We start from the raw sequence: 12,456 nt of genomic DNA on the forward strand, positions 1-12,456 counted from the left end.
CTCTGTCCCTCCCCGCGTCACCGAACGGAGTTCGAGTCCGTGCTAAATAAAGGGGAAGCACGGGCTCCTGCCCGAAAACGGTGAAGAACCATAATAACCGGGCACCTCCACAACAGCACTTCCACCCCGTTTCTCTGAGGTTTTCAGAAACTTAGTCCGACAGCAAATGCAGACACATGAACTGGTTTAACCCTTGCGTGGACTTCAGTTATTATCAGTGACCCGCTCAAGCGAGCTCACCCCAGGCAAAGGGTAGAACTCACTTGAGCATGTCTGATTAGGGAAGCTCGTTTACATCTCAGTGAGTCGATTAAATTGATGCACTATTCGGCTCTAAGCAAGGAATCGGAAATGCCGAGTTACCCCGCTCTCGGTGCTCTCTGCACAAGCCGCCCCAGGGCATCCCAGCGCGGCCACAGGAACGTCAAACTCCGTTCCCGCCAGGCCAGGGCTGCAGCCGTCTAGCTAAGGAACACTACATGCTCAGGTATGTTCTCGCACCAGGTGATAATGGAATTCTAGTTCTGTAGTAAAATCCATCTTATTGAAGTTATGCTTATTTTCATTTAAAATGCGAGATAGGTGTGTTGACTGTCCCTCCAATTTTAATGCAAAATACTGTCGTTTTTACTGTCACACGAGAATTGGTAGACAGAACTTGTTCTTTATCACATACTACTCTTGGGAAACAGAACTTTCAGAAATACGGCATAGATATAACAAAAAAAAAAAAAATAGAAAAACCTTAGTTTGCTTCGCAATTTTAGAAGTTATCTCTATAACAGAAACAAAAACCATTTTAAAAATCGCATCACCTCTTTAATAATGGTAATAATAATAATACCACCACCATTCTCAGCCTTAAGTCACTACTAGACACTAGGTGAAATATTACTAGATGCAGTTGTTAACAGCAGTTTCAAGCCAACAATTTGCATGACTGTTTTCCCTCTAGGTTTCCCAAACTGCTTAAACTGCAACTCATTTGGCTTCATAACCTCTCTGGGATGATAAATTCTACCGGTACTGCAAATGGGTAATGCAGTGGAAGACAGCTAGGGGCAATGAGACTTTTTTTTAGGAAGACTTGTTTGTTGGTTTGTTGTCTTTTTTTTGTTTGTTTGTTTGTTTTTAAGAAGAGTGGCATGAACTAAGGACTATCATTGTATTCATTTGTGTTTCAGTAGTTACATCAGAACCAAATGTTTAAACATGCATATGGCTTTTTAGTCTAATTCTAAAGTTTAAAGCACACACTAGCTAGAAATATAATCGTAAAATAAATTGCCCGTAAAACATCTACACCCTTTTCCACAAATACCAAATAATTTAGTTTATCCAATTAGCAGAGAGATAAGGTGCTGAAAAAAAATCAACCCAAAAATCACAGTATGCCATCATAGATTAGCTTAGACTTAAAAAATTAAATGAAAATTAAATGAAAAAAAACACCTGGCAGCTAAGCAAAAAATAAGGCCATTAAATACAACTCTCCACTTATTCTGATGAAAGGAAAACAATACATAATGAACATAATTGTAAGCAAAGTATTGAAAATATCCTAAACTATAAAGGAAGAATAATCAAATTCAAACTTATCCTTAATTGACCTTTGCATTTCCAACCCTGCCACAGGCTTGAGAAAAGTGCAGAGCAAGCAGAATGGACAATAACATTTGGATACAAAGAGGACAGTGCATTAAGAAAAAGTTTTGGCCTGAAACTCTTGGACTCATCAGCTTTTAATGTTTTACCAATAAAAGATTGTATTTAAATATTTTGTAGCAGAAGATGATTAGGCCTCAAAATCAATTTGCTAATAAGATGGAAAGTGTGATAATTGAAAACAATGTGGCATCAGCCTTGATGTCCGTTCTGTAAAAGATGATGACAGGAAAAGGGTATAGAAAATAACCAGACTGGTATTTCCATTTTACCTTCCTTTCAGTTAGAAAATGCAGGTATATTTTAGATTTTTTCCCATTTTGTAGCTTTTACCAAAATGCACACTTTACATCTGTAGACATCAGTGCTGCACTATGACAGAATTGGTATGTTCTGTATAGTGACCAAAATACTCTTTGCAAGCTCTCAGTAAAAGAGCAGTAAGTATAAATTAATTTGTTGAACCAAAGTGCTACGTGTCTATTTAAAAAATTGAACTGTAAGGTAAAGTAACTGAAATATAATGAAAAGACATTTAGAATTGCTATCATTTTTTTTTTAACTGCTGAAATAATTTGGGGCATTTCTTTAAGGCTTTATCTTTTTATGATCTCAAAACAATTAAAAGAACAAGCTTAACTAAAATGAAAGCACTTTATGTATCAGCTATGCAGCTAGTAAATATAACCATTTCAATATACATTCAAAAGTACAAAATTCAGGCTGAGCATTATGAGCAAAGATACAACTTGAGCCATGCACTTACAGACAGGGGTAGGGGTCTCTTGTGCTCTCTAACTTGGGTTTGTGAAGCCCAAAAACATAATTTGCTATTTTGGTTTGCAAATCCCGTGTACTGTTTGACAAGTTTTTACAAATTTTAGTATTTATTTAGTTTTATGGCTTAAAACCTCTCTGAGTTCAAGAAAGACTTCCAGTCATTTACTTAAGCATGAATTACAGCCTTTTGCACATGGGTTTAATATTGTCTCCCATTCTAGCAGCAATCATCACAAAAGTACTACACATGACGTGGTTAAACCACGTCATTTTTGTTGCCTTCAAGCCTCAAGCATTTTGTATTTTAAGGACAGAAAATTCTAGGAGACAGTTGTTCAACTTAGAAAAAAAAAAAAAGCAAGCTTTCTTAAACATTTCTGGGTTTGGGGTTTTTTTATTAGGATTTGTTCATATTTTGTATTACACTAAACTATACACTGACTTTCGTATCCAAAAATATTTGCAATTTTTATTTTTCTCACTCTGTGACTACCTTACACCCTGCTTGTAATAACTCTTCACTTATTTATACAGCAATTTTGCTGACCTGGTTTTTTTGAATCCCTATAAATGCTGAGTATTCTGAACTGATAAGAAGTGTCACTGGTCTCTCCTGCTGCACACACTTTCAGTGTTCAAATATTAAGAAATGACACGTTCTGAAGTTACCATACTTGGGTTTTTTTCCAGAATGCCTTACTCTTAGGGGTATTTGGAAAGATCCAGGCATCTCTTTTGTTCTGCAGTAAGCTTTTATGGATTTTGTATGTATATTCCTCTTTTACATTTGCTGGTGATGCTACTGTTCAAATTTGCTTCTCAGCTACCTTTCTTGTATGTGTTTTGTAACATTTCAGATAGCTGTATTATTTTAAATCATCTCAATGAGATACACAGAGTTTGAATTAAAATGAGATACATGTATGCAAATATGACACTTCATTATTTTATAAAATGTCATATTACAATAGAAAGTACATGCATACAGAAATTATCTTAATAGCATGAAGATTTCAACCATAAATGAACAGGTGTAATTCTTAGTGAATTTCACCTTATTTACTTGTATCAACTGTCTGTTTTAAAAGAGATAATGGAACTGTCACACACATTTGAACAGTTCAGACACCACACTACAAAACTGGTGTAGAACACCTTTGTGATCACTTCTGCCACTTTTCTGAAAGATAATTTAGTGTTTCATAACTTTGGTGTCTCAAAGAATGGTATGATATATTCACTGAGTTATTTTATGTGTTCATGGTTGAGATGCAAAGCTTATTTGAAGATCTCTGAATCATAATTTGAAGTAGTGACCAAGTAAATCTCTTCCTCTATTCTTGACTCAAGGAAGGGAGATTAATTTGTCTTATGTATATATATAAATTTTAGTGAGCAAGTAGGAACGTGTACTGCATGGCCAAATCCTTCAGTTACCTTATATTTTTTGTAAGCACTTCCAGTTTGGACTGCAGAATACCAAATAGAGATGGAAAAGGGATAATATTGCATTTAATAACCTATTTCAGTTACTGTTCAACAGAATATAAGTATGCATAATCCTTTAGATTCCAAAACTGCCGACAAAATATTTAATATGGAGGCACAACAGGCAACAATCTTCCATGACTGAAAGGAAAATTTGAGTCCAGCATCCTCAGGGAAACTAAGCTGATACTCAAATGGATATGCCATGGAGCCATATCCAAAAGAGAAGGAAAAGCCACTAGACAGCAATTCTCTTACTGAGAAGAGACAAAACTAAGAGAGGAGCAGCAAAAGCTATTGCCAGATCTGTACTTTTCCAACAACAGACAAACTCTTAGAGGCGGTGGACACATTTGTATCCATAGGAGGACTAGGAAGACTTCAAGAGGAATTAATTATTTAGGATTATTATTTTACAGACTCAACATTTGTCCCAACATCACTTGACAGATAGGCAAGAAAATGGTAACATGGACTCTATCTGAAAGCATAAAGGATTTGATGGAGTTTTTTTAGTACTGTCAGAAAAGAATCAGTTCCCTTTATATAGCTTGTTTCGGAGACTTAAGTTTTTATGTGTCTAGGGAAAATGTTATAGTGGAAGCAATTATTCTTTTAGATACAGTGGTGGTAAAAAGACACAAATTATGCTGAGACTTCTGTCTTGAAATACATCTTCCCCTGTTTTAAGTTTTAATGGATTCAGAAGAATTTTAAGTGTTAGAAGTGATTTATGAGTTTCTCTTTCATGTTTTCATTCTGTAATACATATCCCCTCTAAAATACTATGCTAGACACACCTTGAATTCTTGATTTAGTCATCCAACTCATTTCACAAATTAATCTTTTAAGATTAAGTAGTAAGATAAAGAGGGACAAAACAAAATCAAAAAATGTCTGACTTTATGCTGTGGGTTGTTTTTTTTTTAATCTTTATCTAAAACATTTTGTGTTCTGAGATACAAAACAATAGTAATACTAAAATCACAATTTATTAGGTAAACACAATTTGAGCTGGGTGGACTGGTTACCACCTCTTACTTAGGCATGGACTTCCGCAAACATCAGATTATAACACATGAATAATTTCTGAGTCTAGTAAATTTAATCACATGATTCTGTATGATTTCTAGTAGAAGAGCCAGGTGAAGGGCAAAAACCTTATGCTTTTCTTGCAAAAAACACCCAACACAAACAACAAAAAACGCAAGCAAGCAAACAAACAAAACAAAAAAGCAACCAAAACCACAACTGAGTTTAAAAAACAAAAAACAAAAAACCAAACAAATAAAAAAGCCCTACCTTATCCTGCCAACACAATTGCTAATTCATCAATCAAAGAGCTAAGGATATCTATCTTTGATATTCTGCATAGTATAAGGTGGAAAGCTAAGAAAGGAAAACAGAAGTAGAGAAATTATCGCCATACACGGGTCTGCACACTGTCCCAAATCCTTCAATTGACCATTAAGCTAAAAACAAACAAAAAACCCCCCACCACAAACACACATGGCATGACTATATAAACCTCAACTGCCAATGCTCACACCCCAACCCAGGATAAAGGGGTTAACTGGGGACAGGCTCTGTGCCTTTGCATGACTTCAGAAACTTACTTCTACCCTGGTAGTTGCCTGGCTCTATGTAAATGCAAATAAAATGGCAAATTCAGTTCAATAGGAAGACCCGAATGTCTTACTATTATATGCTCTAACTTTTTAGATTTTTACCTCACATTCCCAAGATAGAAATCCTGTCTTGCAAGTCAATCTATAAAAAATTGTTTCAAGTGCTTCAGGGCTCCTGGTTAGTATGATCAAGTATTTTCAAACTTCAGAATTATATTGCTGATGTTAAATAATGTGGAGTTACTACAGAAAGCCAAATGCTTTCAATTGCAGTTCCTGAATCAGAATGAAAGCATGTTATCTGCTTCCCTCAGACAATGAGGAAAACATTGACTTATTCTTAGACAGGAATTAGCTTGGCTTCAGAAATCTTTTGGTGCAGGAAAGTACATTTGCATCTTGGAATTAAGAGGCATTTCCTAACATATATGTTTAGTTTTTTCAATTTTAATGTTAGTGGGATCTACCTACATACCTACAGTGTGAGTGAACTCTGAATTCCACATCAAATTAACACAAATGTGTTATTAAATACCTTATACAGGCTATACCATCTTTACCTAAATAAATATGTCTCCAAAGAAATGAAAAATATACAAATAAGTCAGCTTTTGGATTTCAAAGGCTTGTTATTAGTCTGCAAGAATACAAATATTCTTTCAATTTTAGAAGTGGATTTTTTATGCAGTGTAGTTTGATTTATATTCAGTTAAGCATGAGTGAATGTTATAAAAATATTGCCTGTCTTCTGGGGTACAAATAATCATGATCATATTTATAGCTGAATGTTTATATATACACTCCAGAATGCATAAATTAATAATGCTGCACTAGTGGGAAAAAAGGCCTAATGAATTAAGTTTGACTGTAAATATCCAGCAGAGGAGGCTAGTCCTGAACATAAAACTGATCAGATGAGACTGTTTTGAGATATCTATATCTGTATATCTTTAAATGATAGCAGAGGCATAAAAATATAAAACTCTGATAAGGTTAACCTGAAGAAAATACATTTTCTGAGGTTTTTCAACATTTAGAGAATGCAAACAACTTGTGGGAGATGGGCACATGTTGAGAGGGAAGTGTTTTGGTTTAGATGCAAACATGTAGTTGCTGTGAGAAGAAAAATAGAGAAATCAGATTAGATTATTTTCTCTGTCACTAATGTAGGTGGGCTATGGCCTGAGGTGTTGTGATATCATCAGTGTTTTCTTCTCACCTCCCCGTGAAACCCCCAAATCTGCTGTAAGGGCAACCTGAGAAACACAGCCAAATGGAAAGTGGTTTTCTCAAATCCTTTAGATTATAAGCACGTAAGACTTTAACCCCCTCGTCCATCTCCGATAAAGACACTCCATTCTCATTCTCTTATTGAGCAGTGTGTCAGTTTTACAGCTGTTTTGACATTCTGCTCCTCTGACCAAGAGAACACGACAGACCCCTGTCATTAACACCGGGGTTAATGTGCACCAGCCTTCTACTGGTCACATGTGCCAAGTCTGCTGAACTTCTGATTTATAAGCAACTCAAGAAGGGTGTTAGCATAAAGAGACACAACCTAATTTAAAAAAAAAATCAAGGGAGAATATGAAAGATGGGAAGGAAAACAGTTTCTCACATTAAAGTAGCTCATCTGGAAGTCTGCTTGACTAGACCTTCCAAATCCCACAGATTCCCAGAACACCCATTTTTTAACTTGGAAATTGATTCAGAGATGACAAAAGAAATCAGAATACTTTCTTATGGAATCTTCATTCATTATGTGCTTGTAGATGAATATGGGCTAAACAGAAAGTGTCTATGCAGAGTCATCAGATGTATGCTTTTTCCCCACTGTGTTATCCAGCATGGTTTCTCCTTAGAAGATGCTGATTGTGGCACTTTTCTTGAATTGTGAATACACAATCACTTTGTCTAAAGACATCAAGATGTTCTGCCTTGTGGGGATACCTTTAAGACCATCAGAAATAATACAGCTGCTCTGCATTATAACATTTTAAATTAAATTTTAGATTTTCTTGAGAAAAAAACCTTTTGAATAAATCCGTCTGGGTAACATGCCCTGTCTACCCCTGGCATTACAGATGAAAATCTGTCAGGTAAAAGGACCCTTTCAGAAAATTATCCTTTTAGTCATCAGGTCAAGGCACCACCAAGATTCTTTAGTAAATAGAAAGGGATGTCCATAACGCTGAAATCCCCAGATCTGTCACCTGATTTTTTAGCCTGTTTAAACAAACATGGAAAGCTCACTCTTATTTGTGTTAATGAATATTCCAGATGCACACCCCTGTGAGGCCAGAGGTCTTGCTTCCATTTAGTAATTTTCTCAAGGCTCTGAAGGGAAGTGAGGATTAAGAGCTAACTTTTCATTACCTAAATCATGCACAGGTCAATATTAGCAAACTCAGGGGCATGGGATATGTCTGATGAAGTGAGGACATTCACATCTGAACTAATCACAGGAGGCAGATGGAGACCTGATCAGGATACTCAGTTAAGTTTAAGATACGGTTCTTATCACAGCAGAAATCCAAGATTTGGTTGTGTCTGTTGGTTTGTTGTTTTGCTGTTGTTGGGGTCCTTTTGTTGTTCATTTTTTAAAGCTGTGATTTACTTGGTTTGTTTCTTTCCACTGAGGATTACAGATTTAACAATACTCATCTAAAGGCATGTGAAAGAAGTTCTACATTAAATGTATACAATACAGGGATTCAAATTCACTCAGAAGCACAACTTACTGTAAATCTAGGGAAGCACGAGTTAATACCACCTTACAGGCCTATTTCCCAGATCTCTAACCATGCACTTGTCCCAAGGAACAACCAAAACCGAACCTGACAAAAAGAAGACTGCTCTGGGGGGAACAAATCTGCTCACTGTTCCCTGGAATTCCTACATTTTACATTTAAACATTTTTGAATAAAATCCATAAGACAGTTCTGGAAGCAGGGATGAGATCCAACCCCACCTTTTCTCTCTTCCTCTGGAAATCCCAGACCTCAGTGCATTGTAAAATCTAACTCATCCTTTTCCCATTCCCTAGCAAAAGTGATCCAGGTTCTCCTCAGTAACAGAAGATGGCGAGTCAGCATCCCCCATTTTCAGTCATTTGCTCCAACTCAGAATTCCTGTGAACTACATTTAGAGCACTTGCTATTTTTACTGGTGCTCCAAGCAAGACATTGCGTCTGTAACTACTATTTTCTGTTGTATGGTGTTGGATGGCTCTGAGCAACTTTCCATTTACCATTCAGGAGCATCCAAGAGCATCCCTGCACAAGTAGTGAAGACTAGGACTCCCGTATTATTTGGCAGTTCCCATCTCTCTGTTGTTTATATCAGGAGATAAGCAGAGAGAATAATTTTTAGCAAATGTACTGACTTTTCAAGCACTGCAATACCTTCTGACCACCAATTTTAGGCTTTAGCTACTATCAGTAGAGAATTGATGAACAAACCTTCCTATTAAGGAATTTTATAGTATTGGTATTATCTTGCTCCTGGACAGTCCATACAGACACGTTATACTGGAAATGTGACTTAGCGAAGAGTCTAAAGGAGCCCACAGGACCTGAATCCACTGGTGTGTGGTCACATCTGTCCAAGGCATATTTTGTTGCTCCCAGCAACAAGACAGAAATTCTATTTCAAAGCACTGACATTCCCCCACCCTGTATATTTACTAAAGAATTTAAAATCTAGGATTGTCTCTTCACTGTAACATGAATTGACTTCTTGTGCTATTTGCTAAGAGAGGAAAAATATGAAGACTGCTAAAAGGTGGAAGGATGTGCTAGCTATAGCAGCTCCTCTGGCATATAGGAATTAGAGCAGATAATTTCATAACACTGAAAGGTCATGCAAATATCAGTCTGGAAGAGGTGTGGAGAGACCTCACTTTGTACAGGATGAGAGTCTGAAGCAGGTGTGTAATATATTGTCCTTTGTTCACAGCTGGGAAACAGATGATCCTTGAAGTAAGTTTAAAAATAATTATTCATTGGTACGAGTTGATGCTGACAAGTATGATGTGGAGAAGTACAGCTAGCAAAGTCATGAAATAAGAAAGGTGAGAAACAAGAATATGTCACAAAGTCTCCAATGTAAAGACAGCCCCCCCACCCTTGAAATCTTGTTGAATCAAGAACACAATGAATACTTTAAAATCCTCAAAAGATAACAGACAGAAATCCCAGGCACCAAGGTATATTATCAGCATAGGAAACTGGAGAGCACAACATATGAGAAGCAAGGGGTATGGCTTTTGTTTGAACTGAGCCCCAAACAACTTTCTTCTACACCACCAGCCCACTTCTGAGGAACTATCTGCACAGAATTTTGGTTAACTTTGGAAGTTGATTATATCTGCCTGGGATCTACACATCTTGCACTACTATGACAATTTTAGACAGCCATTTTTACCGTGACTCTTACTTGAGTACATAATACTAGTAATATTCATAAGAAGAATGTCACGAAGGCACAAAGAACATTTTGGTCAGCCAGGTTGAGTTAAGCTCTTGAAAAAGATTGATTTATAGTAGGATGCCATACTTCAAACAATTTTAAGCCAAGAGACCCAAATATCTTTTAAAGGTGTCTGGAGTCTATATAGACTTTCTAGGTAAAAGGGAAACTGTATTAGAAGAAAAATATATTAGTTTTGTCACCTTAGAAATGGAGGTATATATAAGGGAGAAAATTTTAAAACCCACCAAAAAAAGTTCTTATGCTTTAGGTCCTGGAATTCCACATACAGTAATTTCAGAAGGAGCAGGTGGGGAAAACACAATAAAGATTGAGCCACCCCACAGAAATTACTCTTCCAGGAATTTCTGCAGAAGATGCAGGGAGTACTCCTTACTGGCAACACAATGGCTCAAAAAGGAAGGAGGAGATAAGTGAGAAAACCACTGAATTGGAGAAGATCAGTACTTCACTCTTCTCACCTTATGATTTGATAGGAGTAAAACCAGACACTTTCATCAGATGCAGCTTTGAAGTTGCAAAACCACAACCAAAGTTAAAGAGTAGCCCCAGCTGAATGGGAGAGAGAGGAGCAAGTGTGAAGCGAGTTTCCATTCAGATTTCATGCTCTTGCTGACTTCACTGAGCTCGAACTGACTCTGAGCAGCAAGATCACAACTATCAGTTTGTTCATGGCCTGCATGCACAGGCTGCAGCCACAAGAAATAGTCACTTTCATGGTGCGGGATGATAAGAAAAGCATGAAAATACCTTCAGTAAGCAACTCAGTTTATCATGTGCTCAGTACTGTTGTCCATGGATGAGCACACTGAACATTGGTCTAAACGATGTCAAAAAAGAAAAGTTGCATCAGAATTAAATAACCAGTGATTCTCTAAGATTGATAATAATTGTAATAGATTCAACAACAACTGGCACTATTTCTATTGGCATAAACTGTGCCCAAAATGCCAACTTTATGTCCTAGTGATCAAGTCTCAGAAATGGAAATGGAGGACGGCCAAAATCCACACTTTCTAAGAGGGTTTATATCTTGATAGTTGTCCTCAAGATCTAAGAGTTGTACCAGGACACCAAAGAAGTAATGGCCATATTGCACTGTCATAGGCCACCAGGTCTCTGCTTCAGCAAGAATCCATAAAAGCAGATCTTGTCTGACAGAGCAGAGATGATAAAAGCTGACTGCTCTCTTGGATATATGTTTGTTACTGGCAGAAGGTGGCAAGATGTATTTTACCTAAGACAGAAGCAAAATCTACCTTCCTTTAAAAAAAAAATAACAAATAAGACACCATTACAGAGATCTACTGAAGTTGTATATCAGTTTCCATAAAACTAGTTAACTTAATGATCAAACTTCCTTTTAAAATAAAATCTAAATGCATTTTTGAAGATTTAAACATTCATGAGAAGTTTAGAGACTGTTTCGAACTGCCTAATATTTGTCAAATTTATTCTTTGAAAATACTGAAGACATTGAAATGTGAAATAGATGCAAAGGCCTCTAAAATTATCAGCTTTTATCACTCCAAAATAACAGGCACATTGATTCCTTAAAAATGTGTTAAATTTAATGTCAGATTTGTTCCTGAACCTGTTGAGTTTCCAATATATGCTCTGATCATGGGCTTGACTATGTCTTCCCACCCCTCTTAGAACATTAATCACTTCTGTTTTCTTACACCTAATATGGACGTTAGCAGAAAGCCTTCTAATCCTTTTGCACTTAGAACCGAGGTGATCTGTAGGTTGTAACAAAAGAAAACAACACACATTAACATATATCTATTTATAAATACATGTAAAATGCATGCTCCACTTAGCAATAGGAAAGAAACGCACCCACCTCAGGTGAATCCTCTTAAAATCTGAAGGACTATGTTAGGCTTTCCCTTCTTTTCAACCCCACCTTCATACACAACCCAAACTCCTATAGACTTCATTAGGAGATTTCCATATGCAAGCACGCGAGCAAGGGGGACCCTAGGGCTTGATAACCAGCCGTGGATGGAACCTTTAACTTCGCAACAAGCAAACAATGGACTAGTTGCACAATAAGTGTGTGCCAAACCCTTCCATATTGGCTGCAAAAAATAATTTAAAAACCTTTCATCTCCAGCCACTGTAAGATTATTTTGGGAGTGAGACCAAAAAATCTCATCACTGAGGAAAACTGGACTCTAGGTACAGAATTGAAAAAAAAAATTAAGGATCTGCTTCATTACACAAACCAGCGAAAGGGTGAGGTCATGCCTCTGCCGGGCCATAGTTCATGCGACACTACAATTTTCCAGAGATACAATTTCATCGCCATTCTAACTAATTTGCAGTTACTTTTGATACATAGAAAAGGAAAAGATACAATAGATCAACCCGTGCCCCACCTTTCTCCCCCCAGCCCCCT

General features: G+C 36.8%; 1 protein-coding gene across 4 annotated transcripts in view; it reads right to left on the reverse strand.

The window, feature by feature from the left end:
• EPC1 (enhancer of polycomb homolog 1) overlaps positions 1-12,456 on the reverse strand; it is a 64,913-nt gene that overhangs the window by 50,668 nt on the left and 1,789 nt on the right. The gene's annotated exons all lie outside the window — the stretch shown is intronic.

This window comes from Corvus brachyrhynchos, unplaced genomic scaffold, assembly GCF_000691975.1.
Source record: "Corvus brachyrhynchos isolate BGI_N302 unplaced genomic scaffold, ASM69197v1 scaffold167, whole genome shotgun sequence".
Lineage (NCBI taxonomy): Eukaryota > Metazoa > Chordata > Aves > Passeriformes > Corvidae > Corvus > Corvus brachyrhynchos.